We start from the raw sequence: 24764 nt of genomic DNA, 5'->3' as shown, positions 1-24764 counted from the left end.
CAGTAAGAACACAAAATGAAAAAGTGACTAAATATTTAGACTAAAGTAGCCTGAATAATAGTAAGTGCATTAAATCTAGGGCAAAATTGGATGATCCGTAAATATCCCAAAGTGCATTGGAACAAGCAGATAGCAGTATCCTGAAATTTATTATTGTACCTGTCAGTTGTGCAATAGCTTATATGAAATGACTTGGCAATTTCAGTTTCGTTCACATCATTACAATCATTGTGAAAATAGTAAGCTTGTTTGCACTCTCAGTAGAGAGATCAAGAAACTTACAGGCCATGGAGAACCTATTCATAGGAAGTGGTCCCTTTAGGTGAGTCCAAGGATACTTTTTAGGGACAACTGTCGTTTTCATAAACTCTTGAGTATAAATACTGTGACTCCATAAAGAACTCCAGTGTTTATGATTTGGGGCTTAAAAATAAACAAGAAAGAAAATGGCCTACCAAATACAGAATAAAAGGGAAAATCTTATATTACAAGGCAGAACTGGAGAAGCTGGACACTTTGATTTTCTATATCATTTCTTCCTCTGTCCTACTTCCTACAAAAGTCTGGATTTGGAATGAAAAGACATAAGTTTTAGTCCTTGTTTTCCACTCTCATGCTTATGTAACTCTGGGCAAAGAATTCCTCTGTTAAGTGGGAATAGAACTTTGCTCCGTGATAGGGCTGGTGTTCAGATCAAGTCAGGTGATAAATAGAAAAAGATTCAGACAAACAGTAAGTGATACATTAAATGCACTGATTGGAGAAACATCTTCGCCACCACATACATTATGTAAGTAGACTCAATTGTGAGATCTCCAAACCCTAGCCATGATATTATAATTTTCTACCTGCCTCACAAAGTAAATAAAGAGGCCAGAATAAAGCATTCACAATTCTGTGTCAGGAGATATATTTGCAGATTGTTACATTCAATCAAACTCACTTACATTGCTTTGTAGACATGCTGTGTTTATGTGTGCATGTGTGTGTATAAATTGTACCCCCACAGCAAGATATAAGGAACTCATGGCTGTAAATAAACATATCTGTTATCATCTCTTTCTTTGGTATCTGTTCTTCAGACAAATACATGCAATAGCGTTCTGGAGTCTTCTGGAATTGAACATTGTATGTCTTCTGAAGTAACCTAAGGAACATGTCATTTAGAATTTACTTCAACCTCAGAGCTTAATGTGGGGCCTAGTTCATGGTAAGTGCACAGTAAGCTGTTGCTGAATAATGAGTCACTCCCAGGCAGGGATCACCCTTTAGTCTGTGTTCTTTCAGTCCCTATGCATCCTTTCCACTTGAATTTGTTTTCTGTACCACAGTACTGGTATTGTCAGTGCTTGTATTTAGTGTTTGTGAACATGGCAAAACACATCCCCCTGTAACACCCAATAAATCAGGTCCCTATGTAACCCCTCCCTCTTGAGTCTGGGAAGAATAAAAATATATAGAAAAGGCAAGGGGATTTTTCAGGTGCAATTAGGGCCCCTAAATGAGTTGGCTTTATTTTAATCAAGAGAGATAACCCGGGAGGGGCTCAAGATGGCGGCATGAGTAGGGTGGCAGAAATCTCCTCCCAAAACCATATATATTTTTGAAAATACAACAAATACAACTATTCCTAAAAGAGAGACCAGAAGATACAGTACAGCAGCCAGGCTACACCTACATCTGCGAGAACTCAGCAAATCATGAAAAGGGTAAGATACAAAGCCGTGACCCGGCAGGACCCAAGCACTCCCCCAACCCCAGCTCACCAGCGGGAGGAAAAGAATCAGAATGAGGAGGTTGTAGAAGCACAGGACTGCTAAATAACCAGCCCTAGTAATCTGCACTGGTAGCACAGACACACATCGCATGGTGTACCAGATATTAGAGAAAAGGAAAAGTAAAATCCAAGACAGAGACAGTGAGCAGGTCCCCACAGCTGGCTCCCCTGTGACAAAAGAAAAGTGGGTGTTTTTTAAAAGTCTTAAAGGGATAAGGGCTTAACAGCTGGACAAAATTGTCCCAGCACACTCAGCCGAGCAGGCTGGGAATCTTAGGGAACTTCAGGCACCCTAACCCCCTGGGGTTAATGCAGCCCTGAAGCCCCTCACGGTGATAAGCAGCCTGCCATTAATTCCCCCTGGCTGGCTCTGCAAGCAAACTGGCTGAACCACCATAGCTGCAGAGCAGCCAGAGAACAACCCCAGCCACAGCAACCACACAGTCTTTTCCAAGCATGCAGCTAACTGGGACAGACCCAGAGGTTGCTGCTGGTGTGCAGCAGCCCAGCGCAGACAGAGAAAGCCGGGGCAAGGTCCGGAAGTCATGAAGGTGCGCCATTCTTGCAGGAAAACACACCAGGCATGTCTGCCACCCCCCACAGTGTGCTACTGTATCCTGAGGGACACCTCACTCATTGCAGCTCAGGAGATTATCCCAAAGACTGCTCCCAGTGTGTGGGCAAATGGCACATGTAGCGGAAGCCAGAGCAAGGTCCAGAAGTCATGAAGGGGTGCCGTTCTCACAGGAGAACACACCCGGCGTGTCGGCGACCCCCCGCAGTGCCCTAGGCTATCCTGAAGGCCTCCCCACCCACAGCAGCTCAGGAGATTATCCCAGAGTTTGTTCTCTGAGCTGACACATGCACCACCTGTCTGCAACCGCTTCTATCACCATGAAAAGGCAGAAGAATCTGGTCCAGCCAAAAATCACTCAGACAACCCCAGAGAGAGGGCCTGGTGAGATAGATATAACCAATCTTTCTGAAAAATAATTCAAAATGAAGGTCATAACCATGCTAATGGACCTGTAGAGAAAGATGCAAGAGCTAAGGGATGAAGTCTGGAGGGAGATAAGAGAAATGAAACAATCAATAGAAGGTCTTAAGAGCAGACAGGATGAGGTGCAAGAGACTGTTAATGGAATATAAATCAGAGAGCAGGAATACAGAGAAGCTGAGGCAGTGAGAGACAAAAGGATCTCTACGCATGAAAGAATATTAAGAGAACTGTGTGACCAATCCAAACAGAACAATATTCGCACTATACAGGTACCAGAAGAAGAAGAGAGAGATAAAGGGATAGAAAGTGTCTTTGAAGAAATACCTGCTTAAAATTTCCCCAAGCTGGGGAAGGAAATAGACTCTCAGACCATGGAAGCCCACAGATCTACCAACACAAGGAACCCAAGGAGGACAACACCAAGACATATAATAATTAAAATGGCAAAGATCAAAGACAAGGACAGAGTATGGAAGGCGGCCAGAGAGAGAAAAAAGATCACCTATAAAGGAAAACCCATCAGGTTGTCATCAGACTTCTTAACAGAAAGCTTACAGGCCAGAAGAGAATGGCATGATATATTATATGCAATGAAACAGAAGGGCCTTGAACCAAGAATACTGTATCCAGCAAGATTTTATTTAAAATTAGAAGGAGGGATTAAACAATTTCCAGACAAGAAGAGTTGAGAGAATTTGCCTCCCACAAACCAGCTCTACAGGATATTTTAAAGGGACTGCTCTAGATGGAAGCAATCTTAAGGCTAAAAAGATGTCACCAGAGAAAATAAAATCACACCAAAAAGCAGACCAACCAAATACTAACTAAAGGCAAAAAATAAAATCAGCTACCCACAAAAGCACTCAAAGGAAACATAAAAGAGTACTGAATAAAACACCTAACATATGAAGAATGGAGGAGGAAGAATAATAAGGGAGAGAAATAAAGAATCATCAGACTCTGTTCATAATATCTCAATACGAGAGTTATGTTAGAAGGTTATATAGTAAAGAAGCTACCCTTGAACCTTTGGTAACCATGAAACCAAAGCCTGCAATAGCAGTAAGTACATATTTATCAGTAATGATTCTAAATGTAAGTGGACTGAATGTACCAATCAAAAGGCACAGAGTAATAGAATGGATAAAAAAGCAAGACCCATTTACATACTGCTTACAAGAGACTCACCTCAAATCCAAAAATATACACAGACTAAAAGTCAAGGGATGGAAAAAGATACTTCATGCAAACAATAGGGAGAAAAAAGCAGGTATTGCAGTACTTGTATCAGACAAAATAGAATTCAAAACAAAGAAAGTAACAAGAGATAAAGAAGGATATCACATAATGATAAAGGAGGCAGTCCAACAAGAGGATATAACCATTATAAATATATATGCACCCAACATAGGAACACAGACATATGTGAAACAAATACTCACACAATTAAAGGAGGAAATAGACTGCAATGCATTCATTTTAGGAGACTTCAACACACCACTCACTCCAAAGGACAGATCAACCAGACAGAAAATAAGTAAGGAAACAGAGGCACTGAACAACACATTAGAACAGATGGACCTAACAGACATCTACAGAACTCTACACCCAAAAGCAGCAGGATACACATTCTTCTCAAGTGCACATGGAACATTATCCAGAATAGACCACATACTAGGCCACAAAAAGAGCCTCAGTAAATTCAAAAAGATTGAAATTCTACCAACCAACTTCTCAGATCACAAAGGTTATTATAAAACTAAAAATAAACTGTACAAAGAAAACAAAAAGGCTTACAAACACATGGAGGCTTAACAACATGCTCCTAACTAATCAATGGATCAAGGACAAAATTAAAACAGAGATCAAGCAATATATGGAGACAAATGACAACAACAGCATAAAGCCCAAATGCCTGTGGGATGCAGATGATCATCTCCATAGATGCTGAAAAAGCAATCAACAAAATTCAACATCCATTCATGATAAAAACTCTCAACCAAATGGGTATAGAGGACAAGTACCTCAACATAATAAAGGCCATATATGACAAACCCACAGTCAATATTATACTTAACAGTGAGAAGCTGAAAAGCTTTTCACCTAAAATCAGTAACAAGACAGGGATGCCCACTGTCCCCACTGTTATTCAACATAGTACTAGAGGTCCCAGCCATGGCAATCAGACAACACAAAGAAATAAAAGGCATCCAGATTGGCAAAGAAGAAGTCAAAATGTCACTATTTGCAGATGACATGACATTGTACATAAAAACCCTAAAGACTCCACTCCAAAACTACTAGAACTAATATCTGAATTCAGCAAAGTTGGAGGATACAAAATTAATACACAGAAATCTGTGGCTTTCCTATACACTAATGATGAACTAGAAGAAAGAGAAATCATAAAAACAATTATATTCACAACTGCATCAAAAAGATTAAAATACCTAGGAATACACCTAACCAAGGAAGTGAAAGACCTATACCCTGAAAACTATAAGACACTACTTAGAGAAATTAAAGAGAACACTAACAAATGGAAACTCATCCCATGCTCTTGGCTAGGAAGAATTAATATTGTCAAAATGGCCATCCTGCCCAAAGCAATGTACAGATTCAATGCAATCCCTATCAAAATACCAACAGCATTCTTCAATGAATTGGAACAAATAGTTCTGAAATTCATATAGAACCACAAAAGACCCTGAATAGCCAAAGCAATCTTGAGAAGGAAGAATAAAGCAGGGAGGATGTCGCTTTGCAACTTCAAGCTCTACTACAAAGCCACAGTAATCAAGACAATTTGGTACTGGTACAAGAACAGACCCACAGACCAGTGGAACAGAATAGAGAGTCCAGATATTAACCCAAACATATATGGTCAATTAATATATGACAAAGAAGCCATGGATATACAATGGGGAAATGACAGCCTTTTCAACAGCTGGTATTGGCAAAATTGGACAGCTACATGCAAGAGAATGAAACTGGATCACTGTCTAACCCCATACACAAAAGTAAATTCAAAATGGATCAGAGACCTGAATGTAAGTCATGAAACCATAAAACTCTTAGAAAAAAACATATATGCAAAAATCTCTTGAATATAAACATGAGCAACTTTTTCCTGAATGCATCTCCTCAGGCAAGTGAAACAAAATCAAAAAGGAACAAATGGGACTACATCATGCTAAAATGCTTCTGTACAGCAAAGGACACTATCAGCAGAACAAAAAGGCATCCTACAGTATGGGAGAATATATTTGTAAATGACATCTCTGACAAGGGGTTAACAGCCAAAATATATAAAGAATTCACATGCCTCAACACCCAAAAAGCAAATAACCCGATTAAAAAATGGGTGGAGATAAGAAGAAAACAAATCCTAACATTTGCAACAACATGGATGGAGCTAGAGGGTATTATGCTCAGTGAAATAATCCTGGCAGAAAAGACAAGTATCACATGATTTCACTCATCTGTGGAGTATAAGAACAAAGCAAAAACTGAAGGAACAAACAGCAGCAGACTCACAGAACCCAAGAATGGACTAACAGTTACCAAAGGGAAAGGGACTGGGGAGGATGGGTGGGAAGGAAGGGATAAGGGAAAAAAGGGGGCATTACTATTAGCAGACATAATGTAGTGGGGGGCACAGGGAAGGCAGTAAAACACATAAAACAAATAGTGATTCTATAGCATCTTCCTACGCTGATGGACAGTGACTGTAATGGGGTATGTGGTGGGGACTTGATAATAGGGGGAGTCTAGTAACCACAGTGTTGCTCATGTAATTGTAGATTAATGATACCAAAATAAAAAAATTAAAAAAGGGAGATTATCCTGTGTGGGCCTGGCATAGTCAGAAGGACCCCTTTTTTAAAGAGGGCTAAGGCCATCTCTGAAGTTAGAGATTTGAAGGAGCAGAGACTCTCTTTCTCGCCATGGCTGGCTTTGAAGAACCATGAATTCTTCAGTCACAAAGTAATTACTTCTACCAACAACCTAGGGAGTTGGAAGTGGGTTCTTCCCCAGTCTAGCCTTCAGATGAGAAAGAGCCCAGCTAACACCTTGACTGCAGCTTTGTGAGACTCTGAGCACAGAAATCATCTAAGTCATGCCCAGACTTCTAACTTGTAGAAATTCTGAGATAATACATCAGTGTTGTTTCAAGCCACCCAGTTTGTGGTAATTTGTTAAAGAGCCATCAGAAACACTACATTCTGCATGTGTAAAGATCATGTTTCTCATCCTAGAGCACAAGCACTTTGAGGGAGGAAGACACATCTTTTGTTTGGCCTCTCTCTGTCTCTAGTACCCAGGCAAATACACCACAGGTATACCTGCCAGCTAAAATACATCACTTCTCCTTATGAGCACTAGATATTATGCTGTACCTCCTGCTGAAACAGTTTTCTTCTAAGGAAGTAAAACGCAATATACTGACTGGTATTTTGTCACATATTTTTCAGCAGAGTGGCAAAAATTAGACACACATGTAAAACAGTAGGAGTTGTATACCTACTTATTAATGCATGAAACTGAAAAACGGCCACATTCCTTTTAAAGATGGCAGTAATGTAGGATGAAGAAAAATAATTCAGAAATCCAATTACAATGAACTGACTAACAAACTGGTTATGGTGGCCACACATGGCTGGTATAAATCAGAATTATTTTCCTCTTTCTTAATTTGCTTCTCAGTCAGGCTCTGGCTTTGCTTTTAAAGGAACGGAGAAGTAATCTGACCCTCAGATAGTTTTAATAGATTTAGTTTTATCTCCAAACTAAACATCCTGAGCCCATGCTAATTCACTTACGTAAAACAGTTATTTTAATAGCTAAGATTCTATTCAAAATCTTAACACTCTCCTTGCCAATCAAAAATCAGTTTCTTAAACTCAACAACCTGCAGGAGACACAGAAATTCAGTTCCCATAGGAAAGACCCCAAGGCTCCAAAAGGCATTTCTTCGGTCAGTCTTATTTTTGTCTTTCACTCTCAAAGCTTTTTTCCTCTCGCTAAAATATTGTTTATTCATTACTGTATGAGGAAACAGTAAGTGTGAGAAATTGCCTGGAGAATCAAATCCCTCATACTGTTTTTATTATAAAAATCTAGCTATGTAGTCTCATTTCAGTTGTGAAAAATAACAAACTTCAAGTACATTAGTGATTTTGAACAGCAGAAAAGAACATCAAGTGTTACCAGTAGCTTGTGTTCAGGGCTGAGGGAGTAGCTACCAGGGAGTTCTAAAGTCTTTTATTTAAGTTAAGCAAGGCCTTTACCCCCTTGTTAAAAGTGTAACCACCACCACTGGGAGGCCAACCCCCAGAGCCTTAATTCGCTCAGGGCTCCAGTTGACTAAGTTTGTCAGATTCCTTTCCCAGAAGGCTTTGTGTTTTCCAGGGAGTAGACAGAAAAGGAAGAGGGTAAATGTAAATTCCCTGGTTGCCTGAAGGAATAGGAGAAATTCACTGGTGAGGCTTGAAAAAGTAACACAGGAAAGCAAGGTCCCCCTTCCAAACTTGCAGAAATTTCTGGCACTGGAGCTTGAATGCAATATAGTATTGGCCTTCTGTTCTGCTGCCTGCTCCTATGAGTTGAAAGATTTCAGTTTCAGATGAATAACTTAGGGTTTTTTCTATTTTAATTAGTCATAGAATGAATTAAGATAATCTCATCACTCCTAATACACACATGCAAGAGAAAAGGACAAAAAATGACTGTCTTAAATACACAGGACAATTGAAGAAGCTGATTCTGAGAATTTCATGGCAGAAAGGAGTACATATTCACAAGTTCCTCTTGTATACTGTTACCCTACCCCATAGCCTTCATTACTTTTAGAAAAGGCCCAGGATGTATACCCTCTAGGGAATTAAGTGAACTTGAAAAATCACTGCTAAGCTAGGAAACTGGCCTGCTATTCCATTCCTTTCTTTTAAAATGCTTTTCCACAAACATCCTACAATTCAGCCATATCAGATAATCCTGTAGACATACTAGAGACTGCATGCCTTTATGCTTTTGCTTGTTTTAATATATCCACCTCAGATTCACTTCCCTACCTTTTCTAACAGCCAAGTTCCTAGCCATTGTCTAAAGTCTACATAAATGTCACCTTTCTGTAGTATATTCCCAAACATAAAACATGAGGCACAGTAAGAAGCTTCCTTGTCTGTGATTCCAAATCACTTCATATATACCTTTATTACTGTTTTTCTTACATTATATTGTAGGAGTGTTTGTTTTAATGCTGATTATACCTCAACTTCTACACTGTGAATGCTTGAGGGAAAAAATTATGTCCTTTGAATCTTTGCATGTACCAATCTTCCTCCAACCCATCACAGTGTCTATCATGGTACATGACACATAGTGTGAGCTCAATTTATGTTGGCTGGATTGGATTAGAAAATTGACGCTAGAGGTCCAAAAAAGAAAAATTATCAAAATATCTCTTTCCTGCCAAACAGGGACTTATTTCTCACAAATGAAATCCCCAGATCTAAAGACCGAGAAAATATTCTTTTTGATTAGAATATTATTTCCATTTAAGGCCTCTAGAGCAGTAATTTCAGGGGGCCTCTATACCCTTTTTATAATGCTACCAAATCAATGAATCATTCTCAGGGAGAAAAGAGGCTACCTTTATTCATATTCCAGTTCTTTCAATCCGGGTGGTTAAGTGATTTGCATTTCATCCAAAGCAGTTAATAATTTTATGGACTTCATAATGTAACAGAATTAATAAAGGAAATAGGAGAGTTAGACAACTTAGTTCTTATGTTCAAGATTCTTGCAATATAGTTGGGGGGTAATAACTTTAAAGCACAAAAAAGATTTATATAACAAAATATGACTCTACAAACATGGAAAATTCTGCATCCAGACTATGTAACTGCTGTAGGAATTCAAAAAATAGGAAAGTCACATTACAGTCATGCAGCTTGGAATATTTCATTGGACCTTAAAGTATGGAGAGAATTTAATAATGCAAAAAGATCTGAAATAAAGGCTAAGACTTTAACTTCTCAAAGAATTCTAGAGTAGGCATAGAAACTGAGAGATTATTCAGCCTAAACTCCTCATATTACATGAGAAGAAATAGCCCAGACAGAACAACTGACTTACCCCAGGTCCCGCGGTGGCTATGCTGCAGGGCCAGGAAAGACTTTGCTGTTTCTATCACCTCAAGTCATCTCCTGTACCCTTGCTTAAGTTACACGGAGGCTGCTTGTTTTCTATATATGAGGGGCAAGGATAGCTCAGATGCGTACTTTCTCACTAGGAAAAACACCCTGTTAAAACACTGTCTAGACCAGTTTTTAAAAGGGAAACTGAAAATGCTGACAGTGTAACCATAAAAACATGAGTAAATCTATTGTATTTCAACAACAGCTCCTGGGGTGAGGGAGGCGTGAAACTAAAGTAACATCTCTGTTGCAGACTTTCTCTGTTACAGAGATGTGAGTGAAGTTATCACATACACAGGCAACAGATTTCCCCAGAAATATAACTGAGCTTGTTTTATGAATGAATTACACTCTTTTTTCTTTTTTCAAAATTAGGCGATGGTTAAAAAAAAGAAATGGACTGCCTAGTGCAGCCTACACGGAGATTGGCTATCAAAAGAAGTTTCTTCTTTTTTTGTATGCTAATCCCTGACATGCAGAAACAATTTTAATTTATGTTCTGGCAACATCTGAGCTGCAAGAAAGTGAGGCTACTGACATCTGGCTTGATAAACCACACAGCTCTAAGCAAGCTTATAAATTAAATTATTTAAGGATCCCCATTTAATTTTCAACATCTCTAAGGACAGGATGACAGACTGAAATGTGTCAAACCCAAAGAAACCAACCTAAACTCATCTCAACATGACACTTAAAGTAATTCAATAATATTCCACATTTTACAAACAGACATGAAAACACATTTCACCCCATCAATATAATTTGTAGTGCCCAAGTAGAATCATGCCATGCTATCCCACAAGAAGCATAATTTAGCATGGACATAAATTTTACTCAAAGATTCAATTATTGCCTTAAATATATGACTATGTGGAAAAATCTCAGTATGTTGGGTACATTCCCCACAGGCTAATATATTAGAGTGAATGAGGCAAGTCATCAGTAGACTTTTGTTTTCCTGTCTTGAGACAGCATAGTTATCACTATCATTGGCATTTATCCATTAATTCATCCAATGCATACTTGTTAATACCTACTAGCTGCTAGGTACAGAGCAAGGTGCTAGGGTTCTGACAGTGAATAAAATCTATATACTGCCCATCATCATGGAGCTTATAAAATCACCCTCACTGGATAAAGTGTACTGATCGTCCTTCTACTGCACTGGAACTCATTAATTCAGGATCAACCTAAATCCCTTTTTCCTAGTAGCTCACAAAAGACAAATATATAATACTGACCCTGATAAAATATATACACCTGGCTACAATAAGGATATCACACACATGCAAGAAAAACACACATGGACTTAAAAAATCTAGTTCCAAAAGTGACTTGCTAATTGTTTTTGCAGGTAGGAGGTAACCTCAGTCAATCACAAAACCAAATACACTGAGTTCCTGCTAGGGACAAGGAAATATATGAAGTTTTAGTAGGGGATTAATAAGCAAGATGTTAAACTGTCTAAACTAGAGGTGAGGCTCATGGCAATGGTCCAGAAAAGAAAGGAGGGAAGTGACAAACATTATGAAGCACCAATGGGACATAATGACTAATTATATATGGAAGTAAAGTACAAGAAGGGGACAAAGAAAATCTCAGAGATTTAAGCCCAGGCAGCCATAAGAATGATAGTACACTGACAGAAACTGAGAAGGTAGTCAAGAGATCCAGCCTTGGAAACATGATGTACTCTCCTTTGGAAACACGATGAGTCTCAGAAAACTGCAGAATATCCAAGTATACACAATGACCAGAAGTTGGAGATAATGGGGCCATAGTGCAAGAAACAACAGCTGGAGTCATAAAGGTAGAAGGAATTCCCAAGGAAGAAAAGATAGAGAGAGAAAAACAAATAATGGATCTTGAATATACTCATAGTTTGTGTACAGGAAACAGAAAATGATCCAGGAAGAAATCTCTGTTTTCTTTACTCAAGGAAAGAAACATACATGGGGAATGAACAACACTTTGATATCTGACAAAGATAAGAAAACTTCTCAGAATGATGATCTAGGTACATGAAGGATTAGGGGATAGCTGCTTACTCTCCTATCTATCCATCTACTTTAGTTACTGTGAGCATTTTAAGATTATTTCAGAATATAACTACTAAAATCATACTTTAGAGGGGTCACATTAGGATCTTTACTTGAAGTATTTCACAACAAGAGGACTCTCTGTGCAGGTTCTTCTGCTGTATCAAAAGATCCAGTCCAAGATTCAGATACCTTAAGTTAGAAATTCTAAATTTGGGCACCCAAATAAGAAAAGCAGGACGTTTAAAAACCAAAATTCTTCTCTTAATGGATTTAGTTACAAATGGAGATATAAGAAAATAGGTTTTCTACTACAATGCCACAATAATCAAGACAATTTGGTACTGGCACAAGAACAGACCCACAGATCAATGGAATAGAATAGACAGCCCAGATATAAACCAACACATATGTGGCCAATTAATATATGATAAAGGAGCCATGGACATACAATGGGGAAATGACAGCCTCTTCAACAGCTGGTGTTGGCAAAACTGGACAGCTACATGTAAGAGAATGAAACTGGATTACTGTCTAAGTCCATAAGCGAAAGTAAACTCGAAATGTATCAAAGACCTGAATGTAAGTCATGAAACCATAAAACTCTTAGAGAAAACAGAGGCCAAAATTTCTTGAATATAAACATGAGCAACTTTTTTCTGAACTCATCTCCTTGGGCAAGGGAAACAAAAGCAAAAATGAACAAGTGGGACAACATCAAACTAAAAAGCTTCTGTATGGCAAAGGACACCATGAGTAGAACAAAAAGTCATCCTACAGTATGGGAGAATGTATTTGTAAATGACATATCTGACAAAGGGTTAACATCCAAAATATATAAAGAACTCACATGCCTCAACAACCAAATAGCAAATAACCTGATTGAAAAATGGGCGAAGGATCTGAACAATTTTCCAAAGAAGAAATTCAGATGACCAACAGGCACATGGAAAGATGCTCCACATCGCTAATTATCAGGGAAATGCAAATTAAAACCACAATGATGTATCACCTCATGTCAGTTAGGATGTCCAGCATCAAAAAGACTAAGAACAACAAATGCTGGGAAGGATGCAGAGAAAGGGGAACCCTCCTACACTGCTGGTGGGAAGGTAAGCTAGTTCAATCATTGTGGAAAGCAATATGGAGGTTCCTTAAAAAGCTAAAAATTGAAATACCATTTGACCCAGGAATTCCACTCCTAGGAATTTACCCTAAAAATGCAGGAGCCCAGTTTCAAAAAGACATATGCACCCCTGCATTTATCGCAGCACTATTTACAATAGCCAAGATATGGAAGCAACCTAAGTGCCCATCAGTAGATGAATAGATAAAGAAGATGTGACACATATACACAATGGGATATTATTCAGCCATAAGAAGAGAAAAAATCCGACCATTTGCAACAACATGGATGGAGTAGAAGGTATTATGCTCAGTGAAATAAGCCAGGCGGAGAAAGACAAGTACCAAGTGATTTCACTCATCTGTGTAGTATAAGAACAAAGCAAAAACTGAAGGAACAAAACAGCAGCAGACTCACAGACTCCAAGAAGGGACTCCAAGAAGTTACCAAAGGGGATGGGTCGGGGAGGGTTGGTGGGGTGGGAGGTAGAAGGCGACTGAGGGGTATTATGACTAGTACACATGGTGTGTGGAGGATCACTGGGAAGACAGTGTAGCACAGAGAGGACAAGCAGTGACTCTGTAGCATCTTGCTCCGTTGATGGACAGTGACTTCAATGGGGTATTGGGGGGGAGTTGATCATGTGGGTGAATGTAGTAACCACAATGTTTTTCATGGGAAACCTTCATTAGAGTGTATATCAATGATATCTTAATAAAAATAAATAAATAAATAATCTTAAAAAAAAGAGAAAATAGGAGCCTACACCCTATTTGAATACTGGCCATACCACTTACTTTTATGTAACCTCAGCCAAATTACTTAACTTTGCTTGGCCTCAGTCTTCTAAACTTTAAAATTAGAGATGAAAATAATACAGGTTTCATAAAGGTATTGTGAAGATTAAATGAGATAACAAGTATAAAAAGAATTGAAAAGTTCCCGACATAAAACAATTGTTCATAACTTGATAGATCTCACAGACACACACACACATTGATCAATAAGCAACACATAGAAAAGTGTACATAATTTTTTAAAAAGTAGGTTAAAAAGTGAATTTTCTATTATTTAAATTTCAAGTATGTCAGTTACACAGGATTTTCTACATCCTTGACTGAAAAGTGAAAGAAAAAGGAGAGAAATCATTTATAAAGACCTATGAAGTTTATAAAAGAAAAAACACAAACTCAAGAATGAAAAGAGAAAATTTTAAATGACAAAAGCATATTCACCCTCTTTTGCCAAATGTCAAGGATGGGAACAAAAGGAAAGATTCTCATGTGGTTAGGCAAACTGGAAATTTTTAAAGGGAAATTATTATTTAAGGACTAGTCTATATGCAGTCCCTTTCCAATTCTAGTCTTACTCAAACATTTTATCATTTAAAAAATGATCTTAAGACACTGGAAGTAACTCTCAATGCTTTGTGAATATCAAATTGTTCTAGGCCCATTTTATTTCCTTCCATCATAAAATGACAAATCACAGTGATGAAGACAAAATAATAAAATGTTTTTATTTTTATAAGAAACTTGACATAAATTCATGACATTCTTAAAAACCACGAGAAAAAATAAAAAGACCCTAGATTTCAGTAACCTCATTGTACTGGAGGATCCTGACAACCCTGGAACAGTGGAAAGGACGGCCAATGTCAAAACAAGTAGTGGAAAAGGTAAACAGGAAAGGGTGTATAGAGAAAAAAGTAAGAGGAAAGAAAAAGAAAGAGTCAAAGGAGGGGAAAAGCAGCACCATGACACCATGATAAATCCACCCAGTTAGTATGTGTAAAGTGCTTTGAACAGTGTGAGACACATAAATGCTCTATTTGTTAACTAAAGAATTCTGCACTCATAACGCTGACACCACGACTCTCTGACCCTTTGTGCATACATTCACCTGCTTGAAGGCAGAAGCCTAGAGCAAATGATGTCTCGAGGTCCTCAGCAACTCTGTGATTTCCTAGCTCAACCTTTCCCATCATTTTGAGAGATTTCACTAGAGTAAAAAACCTGATGGTATTGTTGACACATCAGAAATCTGTTTTCTACATCACTATATGCCATTTTACCTAACTGTATAATAGAACTTTCTTAATGTCGACAGCACTCCTTTGGTAAATTTTTTGAGAATTTGTGGGCATTACATACTTCATTTCATAGTAAACACATTAACAACTGGTATTCTTCTAACTGCCCATTCGTTTATAAGGTAGTCCTGTCAGTTAGCTCCACTGTAAATCACTGGGTGCACTGAACTCTGTGTTCCCATCAGTAATGAAGTAGGCATTTTTATTCAAAGGCAGCAGGATGTTCAGCTCCCAGGATAATGATTAAGCAAAGATCTCCTTTTTTATTCTGCAGACAAAGCAGATACCTTACTTACAGTTTAGGCTCTCGGGGACAGAAATCTTAATGGAGGCCAAGATTTCTTCAGACTTTATGGAAATAACCTTTTAAAAAGTTTGCATTTTGTGGTCCTTCTCTATGGCAATTCTGATTTCTTTTTCTTGGGGTCAGAAGATTCTTGACAGGCTGCTCCCTCCCTCCTTATTCTTTAGTCATACTATGATTTCCTTATTTCACCTTCTAATGAATATTTCATCTGTCTGATGGAATGATCATTCTGTTTACCACATGACAAAATGACTTACAAAAATGTACTTAACTGGTAAATGACATATCCGACAAGGGGTTAACATCCAAAATATATAAAGAATGTACATTCCTCAACACCCAGAAAGCAAATAACCCAATTCAAAAATGGGCAGAGGATATGAAGAGACAGTTCTCCAAAGAAGAAATTCAGATGGCCAACAGACACATGAAAAGATGCTCCTCATCACTAATCATCAGGGAAATGCAAATTAAAACCACAATGAGATATCACCTCACACCAGTAAGGATGGCCAGCATCGAAAAGTGAGCAACAAATGCTGGCGAGGATGCGGAGAAAGGGGAACCTCCTACACTGCTGGTGGGAATGTAAATTAGCTCAACCATTGTGGAAAGCAGTATGGAGGTTCCTCAAAAAGCTCAAAATAGAAATACCATTTGAGCCAGGAATTCCACTTCTAGGAATTTACCCAAAGAATGCAGGAGTCCAGGTTGAGAAAGACATATGCAACCCTATGTTTATCGCAGCGCTTTTTACAATAGCCAAGATGTGGAAGCAACCTAACTGTCCTTCAGTAGATGAATGGATAAAGAAGATGTGGTACATATACACAATGGAATACTATTCGGCCATAAGAAAGAAACAAATCCTACAATTTGCAACAACATCGATGGAGCTGGAGGAGATTATGCTCAGTGAAATAAGTCAAGTGGAGAAAGACAAATGCCAAGTCATTTCCCTCATTTGTGGAGTATAACAATGAAGCAAAACTGAAGGAACAAAATGGCAGCAGACTCAGAGACTCCAAGAATGAACTAGTGGTTACCAAAGCAGAGGGGTGTGGGAGCACGGGTGGGTAGGGAGGGAGAAGGGGATGCACGGGTAATATGTTTAGTACACATGGTGTGGGGGATCACAGAGAGAACAGTGTAGCATAGAGAAGGCACACAGTGGCATCTTGCTGCACTGATGGACAGTGACTGCATTGGGGTATGGGTGGACACTTGATAATATGGATGAATGTAGTAACCACATTGTTTTTTCAGTGAAACCTTCATAAGAGTGTATATAAATCATACCTTAATAAAATATTGAAGAAAAAAATGTACTTAACTGGAAGTTGGCCTTTCTTAGAATTATGGAACAGTTTCTTGGAGCAGCTTCCTCTGCCTCCTTAAACTACTGTCGACAATTAAAATGAATTAACTTCATGTTCTCTCTTATGGTTAAAACTATAAGCTTGGTGCAAATCAGTCCTCATGGGTGGCACTCACCTCATACAGGATGTGAGTGTAAGCTCAGATCGGTGGGGCATACACCTAAGTGTGTCTTCCATTTTGCGTTCATACACAGTACCCAAAATAGTTGTGCATCAGTCAAGATGTTTTTGAACAAATACGTGTAAAATTAAAGACTATGAAGAAGGGCATTGAAAATCTTTATTGTTGATATGATCTTATCATGGGTGATTTGCATTATATACTCTGAATTATACCCATTCAATTTAACCAAAGAATTTTGCAAATGAGAAGAAAATCAGTCATCTATTACACTCAGTGATAACCAAGTAACTTTGTTTTTCTAATTGTTACCTCTTTTTTAGGTATCACTGATACACGATCTTATGTCAGTTTCAAATGTATTACAGTGGTTGAACAGTTACCCATATTATTACCTCACCCCCTCTAGTGCAGGTACTATCTATCAATGTAAAAAGATGTTACAGAATGCCAAGTCACTTTTAAAATGCATCTTTTAAAATTAAAATTCACATGCAATGGTACAGATCAGTCTGGGGCAAAATTGGTAGCTGATATGTTCTCAGAAAAGAGACATTTAAAATCATATAATTTGAATAGTTTCATCTGACATTTGTCAGACATCTAGTGAAAGTAGGACAATATCTGAAGGTCACCAATGCAATGTCTATCCCATAGATCAGACCCTGATACTTCAGATAGTGTGCCACATAGCATGGGATTACATTGCCTCTTTATAGTTATTTCAGAATTTTTCTCATTGTTTTTTTATTTTTCTTTATCTTTTCTTCTAAATAATATATAGTGATTCTCAATATACTTCGAAAGTATGTTAGGCTGAAGAAATAGTGATTTCAAATTTATTAAGGTGAGTTGGAGGGCTGGACTTTGCCTCGCCCAAAACACACTTGGCTGCATTCAGCTGTCAGGTTAGCAATATCATGCAGTTGAAATAACCCTCCTAAGGAAGGTCTGCTCAGAAAGATTTTCCAGAAAACACAAAAGCCATTTCTACGAACTCTGATCCCTAAACATCCAATGTTGGACTTCCTGTTAGCAAACATAGATGCATTTCAGATTGTGGCTTATGTATGAACACTTAGCAAAAACTTAAGGCTTTGTTTTCAGCTTTATGACTGTCTTTCCTGTGCGTTTTTTTTTCCCCCTAGGGTGGGAGAATGAGTACCAACTGAGCAATGCTTCCATTTTTCTTAAAAGATCAAAGCTAAATGATAAAAGAAAATGAATTGAATCTACATGTTAAGGCTCATTATGTGCCTTGTGAATAGAAGTATATGAGTCGCTGTCCTATCCACAAAATGCAGGTAATTAGTCACTAAGATGAGTGGACTCCAAAGGAGAATGACAGCACAGTTAAATGTATCTTTTTAAGAAATTTTATGAAAGAATGGTTTTAAGTGACCATCTCACCATATTTCTGCCCCCACATTAAGAGGATTCTACAGTTTCATGGAACTATAAACTGGCAACCAAACTGAGAATCTCTATCTATCTATCTATCTATCTATCTATCTATCTATCTATCTATCTATCTATTATCTATCTATCTATCTATCTATCTATCTATCTATCTATCTATCTATCTATGTATCTATGTATCTAATCCTTAAGGCTATACCGTGTGCCAGAAAAGTTTGACTCACCCACATAACTTCAATAAAATCAAGTCTATCAGTTTAATTCCTCTTGCTTAGTGTCCATTTCCACTGTTCGTAGGCTTTGTTTTATTCCTCACCTCACCATTGCATGTAGGTATTTAATGCTACTGTAAGATCTTTTCTTTTCCTATTGTTAACCTTAGAGAGAGACCTTGTTGCTTTGGTGAAAAATCTGACCATTACTGAAATAGGCCACACACAAAAAAAAGAAAAAAGAAGAAAAAGAGGCAACCTACATGATATTCTCTTACTCTCCTCCCCTGCTTAACAGCATGGATATTCTGCCACACTTTGATTTCCCTTTTTGGTGAAGTGGTAACATAGAGAAAGCTAGGTCACAGGAATGTTCAAGGGGAATTTAAAAATGAACATGTTTTGGATTCACTGATCTATACTATAAAAAGGATGACTGTCAGCCATGAGCAAATTTAACACTCAAGAAATCCTTAAAGGATTGACTGCAAATATATAGGAAGTCACCAGATGAAACCTCAAACTATATCTGCACCTATAGCTTGACTATTCCTATTTTGCTTAAAGAAGAGATGGTGACCAAAATGAAATAAGGAGACAAACTCTGCTTACATCAACTAACAAACAAAAACTAAAGCCTAAATTATTTTTCTGAGATTATCCCATTTAAATGTTCCATAGGCTCCTCAAACTCAGCAGGTATAAAATGGAACTCATTATCCTACCCACCCCCAACCTGTATTCTCACTTCATGAAAGCGAATGGTACCAAGGTCAAGGAATCTGGATGGGGTGAGAGAGAGGGAGGGGTGTTGAGAAACTGGTAAAAAGCACAGGGTCAGGATATTCAGAAGAGGGCGCAGGATCTGATTATAAGTCAAAGATTTTTATCTGACCTTCCCTTGCCAGATAGGATCATGAAAATTGTTTTTCAACTCAGCTTAAACTTGCAGTAACACTGTACGGTTTCACCATCTGCCCAGCCTCCCAAGCCAGAAACCTTTCCTTTACCTCCTGTATCTAATGAAAGGCCCATGCATGTCATTTCTACACAGTGTATCTTAAATGTCATGGTTCTCAATGTGTAGTCCCTGGACCAGTGGTATCAGCATCCCCAGGGAAATTGTTAGAAATGCATATTCTTGGGCCCCACCTCAGACCCAGCTGAAAGAGAAACTCAGGGATAGGGATTGACAATCTGCAATTTAACAAGCCCTCTGAGTAATTCTGCTACACACTCAAATTTGAGAACCACTGTATAAATCTATCCCTTTCTCATGGTTCCCATTGTCAATTGCCACCTGACCCTCATCATCTCTCATCAGGCCTACAGCAGTAGTCTCCTAACTGGTTTCTTGGCCTCCAGTATTGCTGCCTCCAGGGTGAATCCTTTATACCACAAATGTGACTATTAAAACCCTTCCTTAGTTCCTCCATGCCTATACAAGTGGTTTTTAAATCATATTCCTAGGTTAATCTGTTTCAAGGGTTTTCTTCAGGCAAGACAGAGGCTCAGTGGGTAATCCATGAAACTTCAAATTTCACAAGTAGCATGAGAGAACCACTGACCTACAAGAAAAAGGAGATGCCCTTGAGACCTAGAAGTCCCTTTTCATTTGGCTCTCCAGCCTCATGAGCTCTTCTCAGGCCTACCTTCCACATCACCCTTTTGCTGTACAAAATTATTGCAATTCCCCTAGGAGACCAAGCTATTTGATGTTTCTGTGCCACCCCTTCTTTTGCTTGGAACACCTGCCCTTCAACACCATTTGTTCATCAAGTAATACCAAATTGCTGTTTCCTACCCTCTACGGGTCCACACTTGCAGAATGGTCCTAGTCTTATTAGCATTATATTCTCCATGAAGCCTTTTAGGATGCTGCTTCTCATTCCACTACTAGATGGAATTGATTTGTGGCCTCACAGTGGCAATAACAGTAGTGGGAGGGGTAGTTAGTATTTATTGCACAGGTATTATGTTGTATGCCAGACATTGTGCAAATTGCTTTATATGTCAGGTATGAAGTAGAATTATTATCCCCATTGTAGAGATGAGAGGACTGTTTAGAAAGATTATATGTAATCTATTTGCCCAAGTTGTACAGCTAGTATGTGGCAAAATTGGATTATCTCATCTCTTTAAACCTCAAAGTGTATGTACTTAACCTTATCAGCACAGGGACTAGCCACACAACACACACAAGTCAAGTAAGCAAGGAGTAAAACAATAGGGGGTAGCAGACACTAAGGAACTGAAGAGCATACTCTCAAGCTATAAGCATTAGAGAAAGAAGAGAGTGGGGAGAGGAGGGAAGAGAGGAAAAGAAGACCCCTGGGTTGCAAACAAAACATTTCTGAGGACTGCTCCTGAGCAGTAGGCCATTAGCTTGGGATTCTTATTTCATATTATACTCAATTCCTAACTGATGCTTATCATAAAACACATGCCAGGATAGGATAATTTATTAGGGGAGTAGTGCCTATATCATTCTCACTGCTGTAGATGCCACATGAAAAAAAGATAATTTTCCACTTTTCACCTATCCACAAACCTTGCATCCTGGCCATCCAGGCAGAAAAATGGGGGAAAGGGGATGGGAGTAAGAGGACCCAAGTGGTCCATAGAAGACAAGGGAAAGTGGGCTACTTTCTCCCCGAGACTGGGGGTAGGAGCAACAGAGAATAGTCAGGCACTTCAGGGATCTCACAAATGGTTGTACTTGTACTGGAAGGGACTGATGCGGATAGCCATGGAAAATGGTCCCTAGATGAATATCCCTGTGCACCAAGACCAGCATAAACTATACCTTTCAGCAATCACAACTGCTAACAACTAGATACTGCTCCCTGAATTTTCTGTACTGGGCACCTCTGCACTAGTTCTCTCTTGCCACTGTAATAAAATACTACAGACTTAGTGGCATAAAACAACATGGACTTATCCTACGTTCTGGAAATCAGAAGTTTGAAATGGGTCTTGATGCGTAAAATCAAAGTACATGTTGACAGGCCTACATTCTTTTCTAGAGGCTCTAAGAGATAATCCTTTTCCTTACCCTTTCCAGCTTCTAGAAGCTACCCCCATTCCTTGGCTGGTGGCTGTTTTCAAAGCCAGCAATGTCAGGCCGAGCTCTCATGCTGCCATCTCTCTGGTTCTCTCTCTTCCGCCTCCTTCCACTGTTAAGGACGCTTGTGATTACATTGAGTTCAGCCAGTTAACCAGGATTATCTCACCATCTTAAGGTCAGCTGAATAACAACCTTAATTCCATCTGCAATCTTAATTCCCCCTTTCCATATGATGCAACATATTCACAGGTGCCAGGGCTTAGGACATGGACATCTTTGGAAGGATATTCTGCCTACTGTGACCAGTCATTCCTATAGATTTTGGGGGGCATGGGAGGCTATTTCAGATTATCTATCTCATTGCCCTACTGAGTAGGTTCTGATATGTGAATCTTTTTGTATTTAGAATAATAATATGAATGCCATGAGCAAATAAATTCATATGCATTTCCACTACAACACTTGATTATTTTATTTCTCTGTATATACACAATCCTCACCTGTCTGCCATGAGCTTGTGATTGGGGACCATGTCCCTCACTGATATTTGTTTCCCCAGCACCTAGCATGGCTCATTGTAGAAATGTATTGTTTTTCACCATAATAAGTAAATGAAAAATGCTTCTTCTGGAGAAAAACATTTGTAGAGCTGTATTTGTTACTTAGTTTAGAGCTATACATACCTTGAAAGCTGAATCTAGTGCTAAAAAGGGAGAGGGAAGCTGAACATACACTATTTTAAAAATCCATTTAAAACAGATGTCAGGGGTGCTTCTCTATTATTTCTAAAATGGATCATTCCTCAGTGGAATAAGGATCAAAGGAAAGGGAACTGCTCCCCTAAAGTATATGAATTCACCTTACTTATATTTCATTTCAAATCAATAAGAGGAAAGTCACTTCTAAAATATTATGATTCATGAACTTCATTTACCGCCCCTTCTTTTGGTTTGATCAGAATAGCCATCTTTATATAGTACTAGAATTGTTGATATTTTACTGCATTACCACATCTCATTATTATGTATTAAATGCTATTATTTATGGCCACTACTTAATCTGATGTGAGACAGAAAAATTATTGAAGGCCTGGCATTTTAGGAATAGGCATTTTATAGGGATGAAAGGCTGACTGGGAAGAGTCAATGGTCCTTCAGCTGCCCCTCAGATCATTAACTCCAAGGGTTATTTGCTCCCAGGCACTGTCCTGTGCCCAGGTTGTTATTGCTGTGATATGTAGATGAAGGAGAATATATTTTAAATGCTTTAATATGAACTCAATGCTCATGAAGGGTGCCAGATTGAAAGCATTGGAGTCTGAAGTCATCGGATTATGCACTTGGCTGGTTCCAAGTTAGAGAGATGCCTGACCTTGAATGACCACCTCGCAAGAGGGAAAAAACATACAGTTTTGCTGAACTTCAAGAGACTGACAGAGAGGCAGCCTAGCAGCATCCCAAAGTTAAGCATTTTATCAAGGAGAAAAATGAGACTACTGACTAAACTTTTACTTGCATCTATTTACTGTAATGCCAGTCCTGGTGTGCAGGGGGAGGAGGGCAGGTAGTCATGTTAGGATACACAATTACATTAAGATGAAAAATAAATAAATGCCCTATTACCAATGCAGTAAATCACTTATACAAGTAATAATCTTTTTTACTAACTGGTGTGTATATGGCCAATCTCGATTTCATTTTGAATACTTGAAGAGTCCTTAATTTTCTAAAAATCAGAGACTGAGCAGAAGAAAGCAGAAGCTATCCAGCCCAAAGTTTTTATTACAGAGATGAGAAAACCAAGGCTCAGCATGGAGTACTGACAGGAGGAGGGCCATATCACTACACCATGACTGGAAGTAGAGCCCGGATGTTCTGATTGACGCACAAGGGCTTTTCTATTGTACCTTGTTGTATCTGTCCAAGAGGAAAACTAGCTGCTCTCTGAACCTTTAAAATACTTAGTGCCAATTATTTTCATAAGTGTGCATCCTTTTGGCCTATTAGGCATTTTTCCTCCATTCAGATCTATTCATTCACATTAAGTTAGGAAGACTATTCACACATTTAAACGTTCTTAGTATGAAAAAATACCTTTCAGTTAATATTATGCAATTGGCATACTCACAATTCCCAAATTAAGAAAATCATTTTCATAAATGATATAATATGCAAAAATCTCAGCTTCTTTCCCCAGTAAATTTCTTTTTTTAATCATTTTGTTTTCTGATCTTAGTTGTTTTTTTCCCTATAGTGATCTGAACTTTTTGGCAATAGTATTCCTTTAATGGCAGTACCTTTAGAAGAGAATGGCAAACAAAATAATATGCATAGTTAGAACTGACAAATCCATTTTAAATTCCCATTACGGACTAATCTCAATAAACTGGAACCAATTAAAAAAAACACACAAAGCCCTGATGTACTTGTACTGTATTTTTCAAAAGGCAATGGAAGTTTCAAGAGTTTAAGGATTTCATTTTTTTATGTCATTTCACTCTTTTACGTACTTTAAAGAGAGTATCAAGTGATTCCAAGGACTTAACCACAAATTCAGATCATCCTTTTGAATTTTTACACGCATGAGAATTCATATTTGAATAATAATGCATAGCACTGCCAGCTAGAGGTACTGAAGGGGGAAAAAAAAATCAATGTTTTCTATTCCCTGCTTACTAAGTACTTAACACTGGCCAATATTTTTTTTCATAAGGAGGAAGAACAAGGGAAGAAGTCATTTAGGTAACTGAATAGTTTGATTAATCTGATAGTGTCCCCCATCTTGCTGCATTTTCTCACATATTCTAATCACTTTCTCAATATTTCAGGTAAATTCTATCTGTATTGGCACATTTACCAAAGGAAAAGGCACAATAACTTTTGCCCAGTAGCTGCTCAATTATTGCTTATTGAGCATACAGATTGACTGATGAATAGATGAAAAGAATGGAGGATGGGAAGGAAAAATTAATTAATGCAATATCGTTTCAATAGATATTTTACTTGAAACTTTCTTAAAAAATT

General features: G+C 38.3%; 1 protein-coding gene across 3 annotated transcripts in view; it reads right to left on the bottom strand.

The window, feature by feature from the left end:
• The window catches only part of TENM1 (teneurin transmembrane protein 1), a 751017-nt gene that overhangs the window by 709889 nt on the left and 16364 nt on the right, over positions 1–24764 (bottom strand). The window lies entirely within an intron of this gene.

Source organism: Manis javanica, chromosome X, assembly GCF_040802235.1.
Source record: "Manis javanica isolate MJ-LG chromosome X, MJ_LKY, whole genome shotgun sequence".
In the NCBI taxonomy this organism is placed as follows: Eukaryota; Metazoa; Chordata; class Mammalia; order Pholidota; family Manidae; genus Manis; species Manis javanica.
The sequence above is the reverse complement of the archived record's forward strand: the minus strand, read 5'-3'. Positions and strand labels throughout refer to the sequence as shown.